The sequence below is a fragment of the Budorcas taxicolor genome, chromosome 5 (assembly GCF_023091745.1).
Source record: "Budorcas taxicolor isolate Tak-1 chromosome 5, Takin1.1, whole genome shotgun sequence".
Classification (NCBI taxonomy): Eukaryota; Metazoa; Chordata; class Mammalia; order Artiodactyla; family Bovidae; genus Budorcas; species Budorcas taxicolor.
In genome coordinates this window covers 102,927,626-102,947,507 of record NC_068914.1, presented here as the reverse complement: position 1 = coordinate 102,947,507, position 19,882 = coordinate 102,927,626, and the positions used below count along the sequence as shown (strand labels likewise).

The 19,882-nt window shown below is 38.8% G+C and overlaps 1 pseudogene; it reads left to right on the top strand.

Annotated features, from left to right (window-relative positions):
• The first annotated feature begins 17,000 nt into the window (after positions 1-17,000).
• On the top strand, positions 17,001-17,872 carry LOC128048642 (olfactory receptor 6C65-like; annotated as a pseudogene).
• Positions 17,873-19,882: the final 2,010 nt, after the last annotated feature.

Here is a 19,882-nt window from a genome sequence, read left to right as displayed (position 1 = left end):
ATTGATTGATTTGCGGATATTGAAGAATCCTTGCATCCCTGGGATAAAGCCCACTTGGTCATGGTGTATGATCTTTTTAATGTGTTGTTGGATTCTGATTGCTAGAATTTTGTTGAGGATTTTTGCATCTATGTTCATCAGTGATATTGGCCTGTAGTTTTCTTTTTTTGTGACATCTTTGTCAGGTTTTGGTATTAGAGTGATGGTGGCCTCATAGAATGAGTTTGGAAGTTTACCTTCCTCTGCAATTTTCTGGAAGAGTTTGAGTAGGATAGGTGTTAGCTCTTCTCGAAATTTTTGGTAGAATTCAGCTGTGAAGCCGTCTGGACCTGGGCTTTTGTTTCCTGGAAGATTTCTGATTACAGTTTCAATTTCCGTGCTTGTGATGGGTCTGTTAAGATTTTCTATTTCTTCCTGGTTCAGTTTTGGAAAATTGTACTTTTCTAAGAATTTGTCCATTTCTTCCATGTTGTCCATTTTATTGGCATACAACTGCTGATAGTAGTCTCTTATGATCCTTTGTATTTCTGTGTTGTCTGTTGTGATCTCTCCATTTTCATTTCTAATTTTATTGATTTGATTTTTCTCTCTTTGCTTCTTGATGAGTCTGGCTAATGGTTTGTCAATTTTATTTATCCTTTCAAAGAACCAGCTTTTGGCTTTGTTGATTTTTGCTATGGTCTCTTTTGTTTCTTTAGCATTTATTTCTGCCCTAATTTTTAAGATTTCTTTCCTTCTACTAACTCTGGGGTTCTCCAATTCTTCCTTTTCTAGTTGCTTTAGTTGTAGAGTTAGGTTATTTATTTGACTTTTTTCTTGTTTCTTGAGGTATGCCTGTATTGCTATGAACTTTCCTCTTAGCACTGCTTTTATAGTGTCCCACAGGTTTTGGGTTGTTGTGTTTTCATTTTCATTAGTTTCTATGCATATTTTGATTTCTTTTTTGATTTCTTCTATGATTTGTTGGTTATTCAGAAGTGTGTTGTTCAACCTCCATATGTTGGACTTTTTAGTATTTTTTCTCCTGTAATTGAGATCTAATCTTAATGCATTATGGTCAGAAAAGATGCTTGGAATGATTTCGATTTTTTTGAATTTATCAAGTTTAGATTTATGGCCCAGGATGTGATCTATCCTGGAGAAGGTTCCATGAGCACTTGAGAAAAAGGTGAAATTCATTGTTTTGGGGTGAAATGTCCTATAGATATCAATTAGGTCTAATTGATCTAATGTATCATTTAAAGTTTGCGTTTCTTTGTTAATTTTCTGTTTAGTTGATCTGTCCATAGGTGTGAGTGGGGTATTAAAGTCTCCCACTATTATTGTGTTATTGTTGATTTCCCCTTTCATACTTGTTAGCATTTGTCTTACATATTGCGGTGCTCCTATGTTGGGTGCATATATATTTATAATTGTTATATCTTCTTCTTGGATTGATCCTTTGATCATTATGTAGTGGCCTTCTTTGTCTCTTTTCACAGCCTTTGTTTTAAAGTCTATTTTATCGGATATGAGTATTGCCACTCCTGCTTTCTTTTGGTCTCTATTTGCGTGGTATATCTTTTTCCAGCCCTTCACTTTCAGTCTGTATGTGTCCCTTGTTTTGAAGTGGGTCTCTTGTAAGCAGCATATAGAGGGGTCTTGTTTTTGTATCCATTCGGCCAGTCTTTGCCTTTTGGTTGGGGCGTTCAACCCATTTATGTTTAAGGTAATTATTGATAAGTATGATCCCGTTATCATTTACTTTATTGTTTTGGGTTCGGGTTTATACACCCTTTTCGTGTTTCCTGTCTAGAGAATATCCTTTAGAATTTGTTGGAGAGCTGGTTTGGTGGTGCTGAATTCTCTCAGCTTTTGCTTCTCTGTAAAGCTTTTGATTTCTCCTTCGTATTTGAATGAGATCCTTGCTGGGTACAGTAATCTGGGCTGTAGGTTATTGTCTTTCATCACTTTAAGTATGTCTTGCCATTCCCTCCTGGCCTGAAGAGTTTCTATTGAAAGATCAGCTGTTATCCTTATGGGAATCCCCTTGTGTGTTATTTGTTGTTTTTCCCTTGCTGCTTTTAATATTTGTTCTTTGTGTTTGATCTTTGTTAATTTGATTAATATGTGTCTTGGGGTGTTTTGCCTTGGGTTTATCCTATTTGGAACTCTCTGTGTTTCTTGGACTTGGGTGATTATTTCCTTCCCCATTTTAGGGAAGTTTTCAACTATTATCTCCTCAAGGATTTTCTCATGGTCTTTCTTTCTGTCTTCTTCTTCTGGGACTCCTATAATTCGAATGTTGGAGCGTTTCATATTGTCCTGGAGGTCTCTGAGATTGTCCTTGTTTCTTTTAATTCGTTTTTCTTGTTTCCTCTCTGATTCATTTATTTCTACCATTCTATCTTCTATTTCACTAATCCTATCTTCTGCCTCCGTTATTCTACTATTTGTTGCCTCCAGAGTGTTTCTGATCTCATTTATTGCGTTATTCATTATATTTTGACTCTTTTTTATTTCATCTAGGTCCTTGTTAAACCTTTCTTGCATCTTCTCAATCCTTGTCTCTAGACTATTTATCTGTGATTCTATTTTGATTTCAAGATTTTGGATCATTTTCACTATCAATATTCGGAATTCCTTCTCAGGTAGATTCCCTACTTCTTCCTCTTTTGTTTGGTTTGGTGGGCAACTCTCCTGTTCCTTTACCTGCTGAGTATTCCTCTGTCTCTTCATCTTGGTTATATTGCTGGGTTTGGGGTGGCCTTTTTGTATTCTGGTAGTTTGTGGAGTTTTCTTTATTATGGAGCTTCCTCACTGTGGGTGGGGTTCTATCAGTGGCTTGTCAAGGTTTCCTGGTTAGGGAGGCTTGTGTTGGAGTTCTGGTGGGTGGAGCTGGGTTTCTTCTCTCTGGAGTGCAGTGGAGTGACCAGTAATGGGTTATGAGACATCAAGGGTTTTGGAATAATTTTGAGCTGCCTGTATATTGAAGCTCAGGGGAGTGTTCCTGTGTTGCTGGAGAATTTGAGTGGTATGTCTTGTTTTGGAACTTGTTGGCCCTTGGGTGGAGCTTGGTTTCAGTGTAGGTATGAAGGCATTTGATGAGCTCCTATTGCTTAATGTTCCCTGAATTCAAGAGTTCTCTAATGTTTTCAGGCTTTGGACATAAGCCTCCTGCTTCTGGTTTTCAGTTTTATTTTTACAGTAGCCTCTAGACTTCTCCAACTATACAGCACCGATGATAAAACATCTAGGTTAAAGATGAAAAGTTTCTCCACATTGAGGGACACTCAGAGAGGTTCACTGAGTTACAAGGAGAAGAGAAGATGGAGGGGGTAGTTAGAGGTAACTGGAATTAGATGTGGTGAGATCAAAAGAGGAGAGAGCAAGCTAGCCAGTAGTCACTTCCTTATGTGTGTTCTATAGTCTGGACCGCTCAGAGGTATTTACGGAGTTATACGGGGAAGAGGAGAGGGAGGAAGTAGACAGAGGTGACCAGGGGGATAAGAGAGAGGAATGAGAAGGAGAGAGACAAATCCTGCCTGTAACCAGTTCCTTAGGTGTTCTCCACTGGCTGGAACACACAGAGATTCACAGAGTTGGATAGAGAAGAGATGGGGGAGAAAAGAGGCAGAGGCCACCTGGTGGAGAAAAAGGAGAGTCCAAAGGAGGAGAGAGTGGTCAAGCCAGTAATCTCGCTCTCAGGTAAATTTGGGTAGTGAAGTTTGGGTTTTTAGATGTACAAAATTGACAACAGAAACCTAAGAGCAAAGATTAAAAATCTAGAGTAGAGGTTGGATTTTAAAAAATACAATATTAAAGAAAAGAAGCAGAAGGAAAAAGGAAGAAAGAAAAAAAACACACAAGAATTATTTAAAAAACAAACAAACAAAAAAACAAAACAAACCAAAAAAAAACAAAAAACCACCAACAACCATCCAAAGGCTATATATGGTGTTTGCCTTAAAAAAAAAAAAAAAAAAAAAAGTCTTTTTTTTTTAAAAAAAATATTAATAGTAGGTTATAGAAATAAAAATTAGAGGATAAATAGAAGACTTAACAATTAAAAAAATAGAAAAAAAAAGAAGAAAAAAAAAGGAAAAAAAAAGAAAAAAAAAAAAAAGGAATGATTTTAAAATTATTAAAAATATATCTGGCCATTCTCTGATGTTTTGGGCCGTGTGGGATCACTTCCAAGGTGGTTCCCTCTGTTTAACTTCTTCTGTTTGCTGGTTTTTTAGGCTCACTAGTTCAGTCGCGCTGTGGGGAGGGGGGATGCTGCAAACAAATAGCACTGTCGTGTGCACAGTGTCTCAGCCCCGCCTGACTTGTCCCTTCTTGCGGCGTACAAACCGCTCTGGCTCTAGGATGCTCCGCCGGGAACCGTTTGGGGCCGGCCCTAGGCTGCGTGCACTTCCCCGGTCCAAGCCGCTCAGGCCGCCCTCAGAGGCACAGATTCGGCTGGGACTGCGTTTTGTGCCCTTCCCAGGTCCGAGTAGCTCAGGAGTTTGGCGAGCGCGATCGCCGCGGCGTGTCACCTTTTCTGCCGCTGCTGCTCAGCTTTCTGGGTGGACCGCTGGCGTCCCCCGTGAGGCAGATTGTGAGTGTCCAGCACCCCCAGAAGTCTTAGCAAAGAGGCCTGCTTGCAGTTAGGTAAGTAAAGTCTCTCCGGGTCTGCAATTGCCCCTTTCCAGTCCTTACGGCTCTGGCTGCCTGTCCCCGGCGGGGGATGGTCTGCAGCCGGCTTTTTCCGTTCCGTCCTTTGTTCTGTGCGGGGTCCTGGTGCTGTCTTATGTTCGAGCTTTTCGCGTGGTAGCTATCCCACAGTCTGGTTTGCTAGCCCCAGTTAGATCGTTCTGGTTGCGCGTGGGGCGTTCCTGCCCGATTCTTACAAAGCACTGCAGCCCGCGCCTCCCGCGCGTCCCTGCCCTGCCCCCACTTCCCAATGGCGGATGCAGGCGTCTGTGCCGCTTTTCCGCTGGGGGAGTTACTGGTGGGCTTGTAATCTCTTGGTCTTAATTATTTCTTTATTTTTCCTTCCTGTTATGTTGCCCTCTGTGTTTCCAAGATTCGCCACTGACTCGGCAGGGAGAGTGTTTCCTGGTGTTTGGAAACCTCTCTTCTTAAAATTCCCTTCCCGGGACGGGCTTCCCTTCCCGGGACGGAGCTCCCTCCCCACCTCCTTTGTCTCCTTTTTCGTCTTTTATATTTTTTCCTACCTGTTTTTGAAGACAATGGTCTGCTTTTCTGGATGCCTGATGACCTCTGCCAGCCTACCGAAGTTGTTTTGTGGAGTTTGCTTGGAGGTGAAATGTTCTTTTGAGGAATTTGTGAGGGAGAAAGTGGTCTTCCCGTCCTATTCCTCCGCCATCTTTTCGCAAGCCTGCCACCTCCTCTTAATCTCTCCTGCTTTGGTAAGTCCTTACAATTTCCATCCTTTATCATGCCCATCCTGCTTGAAATATTCCCTTGATCTCTCCAATTTTCTTGAAGAGATCTCTAGTCATCGCCATTCTTTTATTTTTTTTAATTTTTATTTTTATGTTATTTTACTTTACAATACTGTATTGGTTTTGCCATGCATTGATATGAATCTGCCACGGGTATACATGAATTCCCAATCCTGAACCCCTCACCCACCTCCCACCCCATATCATCTCTGTGGATCATCCCCATGCACCAGCCCCAAGCGTCCTGTATCCTGCATTGAACATAGACTGGCGATTCATTTCTTACATGATAGTATACATGTTTCAGTGCCATTCTCCCAAATCATCCCACCCTCTCCCTCTCCCTCTGAGTCCAAAAGTCCATTCTATACATCTGTGTCTCTTTTGCTGTCTCACATACAGGGTTATCATTACCATCTTTCTAAATTCCATATATACGTGTTAGTATACTGTATTGGTGTTTTTTGTTCTGGCTTACTTCACTCTATATAATCGGCTCCAGTTTCATCCATCTCATTAGAACTGATTCAAATGTATTCTTTTTAATGGCTGAGTAATACTATATTTGTATATGTACTACAGCTTTCTTATCCATTCATCTGCTGATGGACATCGAGGTTGTTTCCATGTCCTGGCTATTATAAGCAGTGCTGCAATAAACTTTGGGGTACATATGTCCCTTTCAATTCTTGTTTCCTCGGTGTGTATGCCCAGCAGTGGGATTACTGGGTCATAAGGCAGTTCTATTTGCAATTTTTTAAGGAATCTCCACACTGTTTTCTACAGTGGCTGTGCTAGTTTGCATTCCCACCAACAGTGTAAGAGGGTTCCCTTGTCTCAATGCCCTCTCCAGCATTTATTGCTTGCAGACTTTTGGATTGCAGCCATTCTGACTGGTGTGAAATGGTACCTCATTGTGGTTTTGATTTGCATTTCTCTGATAATGAGTGATGTTGAGCATCTTTTCATGTGTTTGTTAGCCATCTGTATGTCTTCTTTGGAGAAATGTCTGTTTAGTTCTTTGGCCCATTTTTTGATTGGGTCGTTTATTTTTCTGGAATTGAGCTGCATGAGTTGCTTGTATATTTTTGAGATTAGTTGTTTGCCAGTTGCTTCATTTGCCATTATTTTCTCCCATTCAGAAGGCTGTCTTTTCACCTTGCTTATAGTTTCCTTTGTTGTGCAGAAGCTTTTAATTTTAATTAGGACCCATTTGTTTATTTTTGCTTTTATTTCCAGTATTCTGGGAGGTGGATCACAGAGGATCCTGCTGTGACTTATGTCGGAGAGTGTTTTGCCTATATTCTCCTCTAGGAGTTTTATAGTTTCTGGTCTTACCTTTATATCTTTAATCCATTTTGGGTTTATTTTTGTGTGTGGTGTTAGAAAGTGATCTAGTTTCATTCTTTTACAAGTGGTTGACCAGTTTTCCCAGCACCACTTGTTAAAGAGATTGTCTTTAATCCATTGTATATTCTTGCCTCCTTTGTCGAAGATAAGCTGTCCATAGGTGTGTGGATTTATCTCTGGCCTTTCTCTTTTGTTCCATTGATCTATATTTCTGTCTTTGTACCAGTACCATACTGTCTTGATGACTGTGGCTTTGTAGTAGAGCTTGAAGTCAGGCAAGTTGATTCCTCCAGTTCCATTCTTCTCTCTCAAGATTGCTTTGGCTATTCGAGGTTTTTTGTATGTCCATACAAGTCTTGAAATTATTTGTTCTAGTTCTGTGAAAAATACCGCTGGTAGCTTGATAGGGATTGCATTGAATCTGTAGATTGATTTGGGTAATATACTCATTTTCACTATATTGATTCTTCTGATCCATGAACATGGTATATTTCTCCATCTATTAGTGTCCTCTTTGATTTCTTTCACCAGAGTTTTATAGTTTTCTATATATAGGTCTTTAGTTTCTTTAGGTAGATATATTCCTAAGTATTTTATTCTTTTCATTGCAATGGTGAATGAAATTGTTTCCTTAATTTCTTTTTCTACTTTCTCATTATTAGTGTATAGGAATGCAAGGGATATCTGTGTGTTGATTTTATATCCTGCAACTTTACTATATTCATTGATTATCTCTAGTAATTTTTTGGTGGAGTCTTTAGGGTTTTCCATATAGAGGATCATGTCATAAGTTCATAGCAATACAGGCATACCTCAAGAAACAAGAAAAAAGTCAAATAAATAACCTAACTCTACACCTAAAGCAACTAGAAAAGGAAGAAATGGAGAACCCCAGAGTTAGTAGAAGGAAAGAAATCTTAAAAATTAGGGCAGAAATAAATGCAAAAGAAACAAAAGAGACCATAGCAAAAATCAACAAAGCCAAAAGCTGGTTCTTTGAAAGGATAAATAAAATTGACAAACCATTAGCCAGACTCATCAAGAAATTAAGGGAGAAGAATCAAATCAATAAAATTAGAAATGAAAATGGAGAGATCACAACAGACAACACAGAAATACAAAGGATCATAAGAGACTACTATCAGCAATTATATGCCAATAAAATGGACAACATGGAAGAAATGGACACATTCTTAGAAAAGTACAACTTTCCAAAACTGAACCAGGAAGAAATAGAAAATCTTAACAGACCCATCACAAGCATGGAAATTGAAACTGTAATCAGAAATCTTCCAGCAAACAAAAGCCCAGATCCAGACGGCTTCACAGCTGAATTCTACCAAAAGTTTAGAGAAGAGCTAACACCTATCCTACTCAAACTCTTCCAGAAAATTGCAGAGGAAGGTCAACTTCCAAACTCATTCTATGAGGCCAACATCACCCTAATACCAAAACTTGACAAAGATGCCACAAAAAAAGAAAACTACAGGCCAATATCACTGATGAACATAGATGCAAAAATTCTCAACAAAATTCTAGCAATCAGAATCCAACAACACATTAAAAAGGTCATACACCATGATCAAATGGGCTTTATCCCAGGGATGCAAGGATTCTTCAATATCAGCAAATCAATCAATGTAATTCACCACATTAACAAATTGAAAAATAAAAGCCATATGATTGTCTCAATAGATGCAGAGAAGGCCTTTGACAAAATTCAACATCCATTTATGATAAAAACTCTCCAGAAAGCAGGAATAGAAGGAACATACCTCAACATAATAAAAGCTATATATGACAAACCCACAGCAAACATTATCCTCAATGGTGAAAAATTGAAAGCATTTCCCCTAAAGTCAGGAACAAGACAAGGGTGCCCACTCTCACTGCTACTATTCAACATAGTTCTGGAAGTTTTGGCCACAGCAATCAGAGCAGAAAAAGAAATAAAAGGAATCCAAATTGGAAAAGAAAATGTAACATTCTTTTATTTTCCTCTACTTCTCTGCATTTTTCATTTAAGAAAGTCTTCTTTTCTTTCTTTGCTTTTCTCTGGAACTCTGCATTCAGTTGGGTATATCTTTTCTTTTCTCCCTTGTTTTTTATTTTTCTTCTTTTCTCAGCTATTTGTAAAGCCTCCTCATACAACCACTCTCCTTCTGCGTTTTTTTCCTTTGAGATGGTTTTGGTCACTGACTTCTATACTATGTTAGGAATCTCTGTCCAAGTTCTTCAGGCACTCTATCAGATCTAATTCCTTGAATCTAAGGGATTATAATGAAAAGATGTTAGGCATCACTGTCCTTAGAAAATTGCAAATTATATCAATAGTGAGCTATATTTATGCATATATTATGACTTGTCTATAAAACATTAGCAACACCAATTGCTAGAGATAATGCAGGTAACAGGAAGTCTGATATTTTCATTCACTGCAAATGGTAACACAAAATGATATAGTCACTTTAGGAGACATTTCTCAGCTTCTTAAAAAACTATACCTATGCCTGACTCATGTATGACAGAAACCAACACAATATTGTAAAGCAATTATTTCCAATTAAAAATGGAAAAAAAAAAATTTTTTTTAAGTTATGGGGAGTTTCTAAGTTACCTGGTGGCCAAGTGGTTAAGATTCTGGGCTTTCAACTGCCATGGCCCAGGTTCAGTCCCCAGGGGGCAACTGATATCCCAAAAGCCAAGTGTCAAAAAGAATAGAAGAATCTAAGTATGGTCTTCCACATAATCCTGCAATTGCAGTTCTAGATTCCTACCCAATTGATTTGAAAACTCAAACCTACTCAAAAACTGAATTTGAATAGTTCCTAGAAGCTTTATTTATAATCACCAAAAACTAGAAGTATTCAAGATGCTCCTACATAGGGAAATGGATTAGAAAAAAGAGGTTCATCTATATATTCAATGAAATAAAGTAATGGCTATCAAACTGGAAAAGACATGGATGAACCATAAATCAGCATTTCTAATTGAATGAAACCAGTTTGAAAAGGCAACATAATGTATGATTTCAGTTATATGATATTCTAGAAAAACCAAAACAATACATGATGTAAAAAGATCAATGGCTGTCAGGGATTGTTGAGAAATAGTGAGGATTACATAGGTGACATGAATGGGGACTTTAAGGCAAAGAAACTAATTTTCTTAATTTGTAATGATGAATTCATGGTCTTATGCATTTGTCAAAATTCATAGAAAATTACATTCCAAAGAGTAAACCTTGGGTTTCCCTGGTGGTCCAGTGGTTAACAATCCAACTGCCAATGTAGATAACACCTATTTGATGCTGGTCTAAAAGGATCCACATGCCATGATGCAACTAAGCCCATGCATCACAACTACTGAGCCCACGCCCTAGAGCCTGTGTTCCACAAAAGAGGCCACTGCAATGAGGAGCCTGTGCACACAACTAAGAGAATAATTCTCTCTCATCACAACTAGAGAAAGCTCTCTCTCAGAAATGAAGACACAGTGTAACCAAAAAAGTTTTTTTTAGAAAGGGGTGGAAGGTAAACCATAATTTACACAAATGTTTAAAAATATCACTTAAGAGATTGGGGGATCACAGATTGGAATGAAAAATATGACTCCCAAACAACTGTATCTTAAATGTCTGCAATAATCTCACTGAAGGGAGTAGGGTTGAAAGTTGCTGACCTAAGTAGCTTTAAAATTATTGAAATTTGTAAGACTAAAAACAAAGAAAAGGTACATAAGTTCTACAATCTAATTAATAAAGGGTTTTCCCTTTGACCATCATTGTATAGGTCAATAATTTTAATAATGTTATATAAGTAGACAGGTATTGAAGATTTAAGTAAATGGATAGTGGGTGCCAGGATTCTTACTTTTGCAATGGGAGCTTACAGAGACCTGAAGCTATTATAATGAATCTGGTAATGAAGATAACAGTATAGATTCATTTTTAGTTTAATATAAATCCAGAAGGTAGCATAAAGATTATACATACATATTGATACACAGGTTTGCAGTCTCATATGTTTTCCTGGTTCTGTCCTGTTAGAGGACCTAGAATCAATGGCACATGACAGCCATGAACGCACCCATACCCGGGATCCTGGTTTCTATGGCAACTCACTCCAGTATTCTTGCCTGGAGAATTCCATGGACAGAGGAACCTGGTGGGCTACATTCATGGGGTCACAGAGAGTCAGACAGGACTAAGTGACTAAAACTTTATAATCCTAAAGAATCCAGGCATCATTGAAGAAATAACTGAGGGCTATGGCAAGGAATATACAAGATGATCCTGAAGCATCTTATAATTTCAGAAAATAAAGAAGGACCTTTTTTTTTTTTTTTTTTTTTTAGCACTATGATAGCAGTAGGTCAAAAAAAGCAGCAACCCATTGAAAGGGCTCCCAATGGCTGAAGCTGGGGAAAAATCTAGCAACAAGATAAATTAGCAATGGCTATAATTCAAAGTATAAAATAAATATCCATGAACTCACACTGATTTGAAAAAAAATTGAAAAAATTAATACATGAGACCAATGCATTAATTACCCATGTACAGGAATGTTAAATAACTTCATAACAAAACATTTGAATAGCACATTGAGTCTTCTGGTAGCCCTTTCCTCTTGCTATTTTCTGCTTCTTCACAAGTTTATATTAATTGAAATATACTACCTCAACAGACATTTATATCAAGCAAAAATAAGACTGACAATACAAAGTCCAAAATTTCAAAGATTGCTACTTCCTAGCTGTTGATTTTTGCAGGGGTCCTCTGACATATAATGTTTTTAAAAAAATTATTTCCCAAGGACACCTAATTAAAATTATTCAACTAAATTTATGTTGAACTGATAAGCACCATTGGAGAAGGCAGTGGCAACCCACTCCAGTACTCTTGCCTGGAAAATCCCATGAACGAAGGAGCCTGGTAGGCTGCAGTCCATGTGGTCACTGAGTCAGACAGGACTGAGCGACTTCACTTTCACTTTTCACTTTCACTTTTCACTTTCATGCACTGGAGAAAGAAATGGCAACCCACTCCATTATTCTTGCCTGGAGAATCCCAGGGACGGGGGACCCTGGTGGGCTGCTGTCTATGGGGTTGCACAGAGTTGGACACGACTAAAGCGACTTAGCAGCAGCAGCAGCAATAAGCACCATCTCTCTCCAGAGGCATTTGAATTCTGTTTCACTGCAACAATTCCCTGTGGCTATTTTGAGGGGCAAAAAATAGCAGGTCAAAACCAGTCTGTTTGTTTTGGACAGAGTAGTTAGACACCCTAGTCTTCACCCCTGGAAGGTAAACAAGTGAAAACAAAAATTATAAATCATCCTTCTTTCACAAAGGTTACTGAGAGCTAAGTAAGATATTATATTGCTAGATTTTCCTTGCATCTAAGGTTAGGCCACTGCTAGTTTTATGAAAATGTTGGGAAATGAGGTACTAAACGCCTGGCCTTGGATGGGGAAGCATGGAATAGTTCCAAGTGCATTTTCCTCACAAGTTTCTACTGATATGCATGCATTGCATCTCTTTTCCAGAGCTTCTATTTCTTGATTCTCACTCAGAAATTTGAGCTCTCTCCTTAGGAACTAGGAGCTTCACTTTATTAAACCAGCAAACTAAATAACTTTATCGCCTTTATTTTCCTGTTTCATGAAAGTAACTACTGCTCTAATCACACTTTCTTCTTTTCCTTTCCCTTTTTCTGTTATCTCTTTAGTTCTTTGAGTCTGACCCACATTTCAGGAAAGCTTGGTCTCTGGTTGGTTCTACTGTGCAACCATTTAAGCACGTAGGACAAAGTTTCATTTAGCTGCTGCTGCTGCTGCTAAGTCCCTTCAGTCGTGTCCGACTCTGTGCAACCCCACAGATGGCAGCCCACCAGGCTCCACCGTCCCTGGGATTCTCCAGGCGAGAACACTGGAGTGGGTTACCATTTCCTTCTCCAGTATATGAAAGTGAAAAGTGAAAGTGAAGTCGCTCTACTCTCTCCAATTTCCAGCACTTTCAGCTTTCCTCTTAAACAACAAGCTAGTATCAGAGACACTGTTACTCAGTTAAAAGTCTCGCAATACTACTCAAGGCTCAGCCTTTCATATCAACATGAATTGACTACATGGGACTGTCACAGAGCCTCTGCCACCATGTCAACAACCCTTTCCTGAGGGACCTCTTGAACTCTTTGCTTGTCTTCTGGATGTAACACCTTCTATCAGCACCTGGGACTATGTCACTTTTCTGTTAGGGTCTTGTCAATTTCAGGAATAAACTTTGTACTGGATTTATCCTTCAATATATTCATCTCACTCTACGCAGCCAGGATCATACTGCCAAATTCCACCTACACACTATGTAAGTATGTTATTGCATAGGAAAATAAGAAAAGGTAGAAACAAGCTTTGAGGTCTATGAAACACTCCAAAAATAAAAGATTCCACACCAACATTCAAATGAAAGCAACAGATTACTTGGGTTTGAACAGTCAAATTGTTACCACTTGGCATTATATAATTGTAAGTGTATTTTTCTTATCTCACCTCATTTATTTTTCTCATTTTCTAATAAATTTATACTTAGATCAATTAACTTTGCTTATTAGAATCTCTTCTAAAAATTAATAGATTATTATTAAACTCATAAAAGAAAAACTTCAACGTCCGAGTTTATCCAGGAGTATATGCATAATTAATTTTTATGGCTCTGATCTTTTTGGTAAGTTATTAATTATTTCTGTAGGCAAGAATGACATTAAAAACTTAAAAAAATGGAAAGTAAATCTCTAAAAAGACATTTTTCAAAATGTTTTATTTTCAGAAAAATAATTAGACTATGTGGTGATTGAGGATTCAGTTCAGTTAAGTGGAGTTGCTCAGTTGTGTCCCACTCTTTGCGACCCCATGAATTGCAGCATGTCAGGCCTCCCTGTCCACCACTAACTCCCAGAGTTCACCCAAACTCATGTCCATCGAGTCGGTGATGCCATCCAGCCATCTCATCCTCTGTTGTCCCCTTCTCCTCTTGCCCCTAATCCCTCCCAGCATCAGAGTCTTTTCCAATGAGTCAGCTCTTCATATCAGGTGGCCAAAGTATTGGAGTTTCAGCTTTAGCATCAGTCTTTCCAAAGAACACCCAGGACCTATCTCCTTTAAAATGGACTGGTTGGATCTCTGTGTAGTCCAAGGGACTCTCAAGAGTCTTCTCCAACACCACAGTTCAAAAGCATCAATTCTTCGGTGCTCAGCTTTCTTCACAGTCCCACTTTCACATACATACATGACTACTGGAAAAACCATAGCCTTGACTAGAAAGACCTCTGTTGGCAAAGTAATATCTCTGCTTTTTGAATATGCTATATAGGTTGCTCATAACTTTCCTTCCAAGGAGTAAGCGTCTTTAATTTCATGGCTGCAGTCACCATCTGTGGTGATTTTGGAGCCCAAAAAAATATAGTCTGCCACTGTTTCCACTGTTTCCTCATCTATTTCCCATGAAGTGATGGGACCAGATGCCATGATCTTCATTTTCTGAATCTTGAGCTTTAAGCCAACTTTTTCACTCTCCTCTTTCACTTTCATCAAGAGGCTTTTTAGTTCCTCTTCACTTTCTGCCATAAGGGTGGTGTCATCTGCATATCTGAGGTTATTGATATTTCTCCTGGCAATCTTGATTCCAGCTTGTGCTTCTTCCAGTCCAGCGTTTCTCATGATGTACTCTGCATATAAGTTAAATAAGCAGGGTGACAATATACAGCCTTGACGTACTCCTTTTCCTATTTGGAACCAGTCTGTTGTTCCATGTCCAGTTCTAACTGTTGCTTCCTGACCTGCATATAGGTATCTCAAGAGCCAGGTCAGGTGGCCTGGTATTCCCATCTCTTTCAGAATTTTCCACAGTTTATTGTGATCCACACAGTCAAAGGCTTTGGCATAGTCAATAAAGCAGAAATAGATGTATTTCTGGAACTCTCTCGCTTTTTCGATGATCCAGCGGATGTTGGCAATTTGATCTCTGGTTCCTCTACCTTTTCTAAAACCAGCTTGAGCATCTGGAAGTTCATGGTTCACGTATTGCTGAAGCCTGGCTTGGAGAAATTTGAGCATTATTTTACTAGCATGTGAGATGAGTGCAACTGTGCGGTAGTTTGAGCATCCTTTAGAAAATTTTATAATGTTCTACCTAATTTTTGACACATATGATCAAACTCTGAAAAGAAACTGAAACATATTATAGGTATATTTTTTCTTATATGAATGTGATTTTTAGTCCTATCAAGTGACTCACTCAATATGAAAAGGTTGATGATCTACAAGATGTAAGTTTTCTTTTCATGGCTTAACTATATTTTCAAAATTCAGTAGTATTTGGTATCTAACTTATTTCTCCATTATATGTACACAAATATATGGGCTTCTCTGGAAGCTCAGCTGGTAAAGATCCTCCTACAATGCAGGAGACCCCAGTTCAATTTCTGGGTCAGGAAGTGCCCCTGAAAAAGGGATAGGCTACCCACTCCAGTATTCTCGGGTTTCCCTGGTGATTCAGACAGTAAAGAATCCTCCCACAATGCAGGAGAGCTGGGTGCAATCCCTGGATTGGGAAGATCCTGTGGAGGAGGCCATGGCAACCCACTCCAGTATTCTTGCCAGGATAATCTCCATGGACAGAGGTGCCTGGTCGGCAATAGTCCATGTGTGGAGATTCCTTAAAAAATTGGAAATAGAACTGCCTTAAGTGAAGTGAAGTCGCTCAGTCGTGTCCGACTCTTCATGACCCCATGGACTGCAGCCTACCAGGCTCCTCCATCCATGGGATTTTCCAGGCAAGAGTACTGGAGTGGGGTGCCATTGCCTTCTCCAACATTATTTAAAACTGCTTTATGACCCAGCAATCCCACTGCTTGGCATACACACCGAGGAAACCAGAATTGAAAGAGACACATGTACCCCAATGTTCATCACAGCACTGTTTATAATAGCCAGGACATGGAAGCAACTTAGATGCCCATCAGCAGATGAATAGATAAGAAAGCAGTGATACATATACAAAATGGAGTATTACTCAGCCATTAAAAAGAATATATTTGAATCAGTTCTAATGAGGTGGATGAAATTGGAGCCTATTATACAGAATGAAGTAAGCCAGAAAGAAAAACACCAACACAGTGTACTAATGCATATATATGAAATTTAGAAAGATGGTAACAATAACCCTGTATGCAAGACAGCAAAAGAGACACAGATATATAGAACAGTCTTTTGGACTCTGTGAGAGAGGGAGAGAGTGGGATGATTTGGGAGAATGGCATTGAAACATGTATAATATCATATATGAAACGAATTGCCAGTCTAGGTTCGATGCATGATACTGGATGCTTGGGACTGGTGCATTGAGACGACCCAGAGGGATGGTACAGGGAGGGAGGAGGGTGGGAGGTTCAGGATGGGGAACACGTGTATACCTGTGGCAGATACATGTTGATGTATGGCAAAACCAATACAATATTGTAAAGTAATTAACCTCCAATTAAAATAAATAAATTTATATTTAAAAAAAATTTTTTTTAAAGAGTGTGTCATCCCCATGCACCAGCCCCAAGCATCCTGTATCCTGTATCGAACATAGACTGGCACTTCATTTCTTACATGATAGTATACTTGTTTCAATGCCATTCTCTAAAATCATCCCACCCTCTCCCTCTCCCTCAGAGTCCAAAAGTTCATTCTATACATCTGTGTCTCTTTTGCTGTCTCACATACAGGGTCATTACCATCTTTCTAAATTTCATATATATGTGTCAGTATACTGTATTGGTGTTCTTCTTACTGGCTTACTTCACTCTGTATAATCGGCTCCAGTTGCATGGGGATGATCCAGAGAGATGATATGGAGTGGGAGGTGGGAGGGGGATTCAGGATTGGGAGCTCGAATACATTGGTGGTGGATTCATGTCAATATATGGCAAAACCAATACAGTATTGTAAAGTAAAATAAAGTAAAAATAAAATTTAAAGAATAAAAAAAGAATAGTAAAAAAAAAGAGTGGGACATGACTGAGTGACTAAGTGCATGCTCGTGCACGTGCACACGTACACACACACACAGAGGCACATTTCTTAAACCAGCAGAACTGAATTTAAAAAAGCAAGGCTGGACCCACTAAATCTTGCTTCTTTTTGCATTTATAGACTTGGATTAGTCACTAATAAGAAATGAAAAATCACACCTCTGTGAAGGAGTTAATTCTTCTGGGATTAACAGATGATCCAGATCTAAATGTTTTACTATTTCTATTTTGCACATACATACTGAGTATAAGTGGAAACTTGACAATTATCACCTTTACTCTGGTATACTCACACCTCAAAACACCCATGTATTTCTTCCTTAGGAATTTCTCTTTCCTGGAAATCTCATTCACAACAGCTTGTATTCCTAGATTTCTGGTCAGCATTGTGACAGGGGATATGACCATTTCCTATAATTCTTGCATGACTCAAGTGTTTTTCTTCATACTCTTTGGTTCAACAGAATTTTTCCTTTTGACTGTCATGTCCTATGTGCGTTATGTGGCTATCTGTAAGCCACCGCATTACACAACAATAATGAATAGTAGAATCTGCAACCAGCTTGTCATTAGTTCTCAGCTGGCTGGATTTCTCATTATCTTCCTACCAGTGATCATGGGACTTCAATTAGATTTCTGTGATTCCAACATCACCTGTGACTCTTTCCCCATGCTACTGATCTCCTGCACAGACACAGCCTTCCTAGAGCTCATGGCATTTTTCCTGGCAGTATTCACACTCATGGTAACCTTAACATTAGCGATTCTTTCCTATGTATTCATCTTAAAACAATTCTGAGGTTTCCCTCTGCTGAGCAAAGGGAAAGGGCATTTTCCACTTGTTCCTCACACATGATTGTTTTCTCCATTTCTTATGGAAGTTGCATTTTCATGTATGTCAAAACTTCAGTCAAAGAAGGAGTGGCTTCGACTAAGGGTATAGCAGTGCTTCATACCTCTGTTGCCCCAAAGCTAAATTCTTTCATTTCCTCCTTAAGGAACCAGCAGATAAAGTAGTTCTTTAAGATCTTGGTCAAAAAATGCTTCTCAAATAAAATTTTAATTGTAAGAAATGCATAACCGGAACTTTAAATGAAACCTTAAACACAATTATTTGCTGGGAGCCACCACAGGAGATCTCACCCAGGACAAGGTCATGTGGAAGAGAACTGTTAAGCAAGGCTTCAGAACTCAACAGGCTCCCTAGGCTTTTTCGAGCATCTACCCCCAAACCAGAATCTGTCTGTTTTACTATTTCATGACTTTTACCAACTCTTTTGACATTAACAGGGGTCTATTTCTGACCACCTTTTTTCTGGAGAAAATTAACTTAAGGCTATAGCTAATAAGTCTTCTGGACATGAAAAGAATATTTCCAATCAAAACCCCTCTGTTAGCATTATAGCTTGCTTGGCAGGTATATCCAGACTCTTACAGCTACACATGTGATTATTTACATCCTCCCAACTGTGAGAGGCATGGAAAGCCTAAAACATAGATCCTTTCAAAGAGTTAAGTTATTAGGGTAGTGTTAATGTAGGATTTCATTATTGGGCCAATGCTTGTTGCTAAGTTCCCATATCTCTTATCCACTGTGCACCTGGGAGTGCATTAGTTAATATAGTTGGAAAGTAAGAAAAACAAGTGTAGCCTTGAAATTAACCATATCAGACTTTTGAGCTACTTGGTTCTTTCTTGTAACTCACTGCACCTTTGCTTCGTGAGAATGTAACTCTGTTTAATACTTTTTGAGGCTGACATAGATTAGAAATATAAGAAAAAACATTTCAAGGGAAAATAAGTTTTCTGGTTGAGAAGCCTTTATCAAAAGCGGGTCATAAAATGTTCACAGGCCTCCAAGGCCAAAAGATAATGTACACAATATTGTTTATGGGAAAGGTTTGCAGAAAAAATCTTGGTTTTGATAAAGACAAAACAGATGTAATGTTTGGGCTGACTCTGTATGACTTTGCATCTTTCATTTCCCTCTATGTACAAGTAAAAGTATAAAAGACCCTTTTAAAAATAAAAACAATGGGCCTCGCTTGAAGAAGCTTGGTCACCCTGTGTTTTTCTTTTTTCTCTTTTTTTCTCCCTTACTTTCTTTTTCAGGCTGATCTCTTAGAGCTTAGAGGTTCCCTGCATTCACTTATCTGCCCGGGTTTCTAAGACCTGAACGGGAAGACGTTCTGTGTCTTCACTCCCTTGGGAGACCGGGAAGGCACCTGTGGCCTCCGTGAACAGGGCAAACTTCTTGTCTCAAAGTTTTATTGGCTTTCTATGTAAACCAAGGAATATCAGCCTCTTTCTCTCCTCTATTTTCTCATCTATAATATTCTTTCCTTATCTCTCTCTCTAAATCATTCGCCGATGCCGTTTTTCCTTCAGGTTCCCCTGGATCCTACGGGGGCTGGACCCCGACAATTATTAATATTCTTATATTTCTCCATCTACTACTATATTCAACTTTTGTTTCCTTCAGGTTTTATTTTCGATCTGTTTCTTTTGATCTCACTTGATTCAGCTATCTTATTAATATTTGCATACCCCGAATTTTTTCTTTCAGGGTGATGAGTGATCATCATGAGTGATCTGATGTCACATAAACTGGAATGACATCATGAGTGATCTGATGTCACATAAACTAGAATGACATTGAATAAAAATTCCAAAATTTAGATTTAACAATTACTGTAGAGGTTACCCTTTGAGCATCAATCAAGAGCTAACTACAAGTTATCATCAAGTAATTCAAAAAATGATTTCTCCCAATACAGCAGCTGCTGTTGCTGCTGCAAAGTCTCTTTAGTCTTGTCTGACTCTGTGTGACCCCATAGATGGCAGCCCGCCAGGCTCTCCCTTCCCTGAAATTCTCCAGGCAAGAACACTGGAGTGGTGGCCATTTCCTTCTCCAAAGCATGAAAGTGAAAATGAAAGTGAAGTTGCTCAGTCGTGTCCGACTCTTAGCAGCACAGAGTATTAAAACAACGCTTCTTAAAAAAATAAATAAATAAATAAATAAATAAC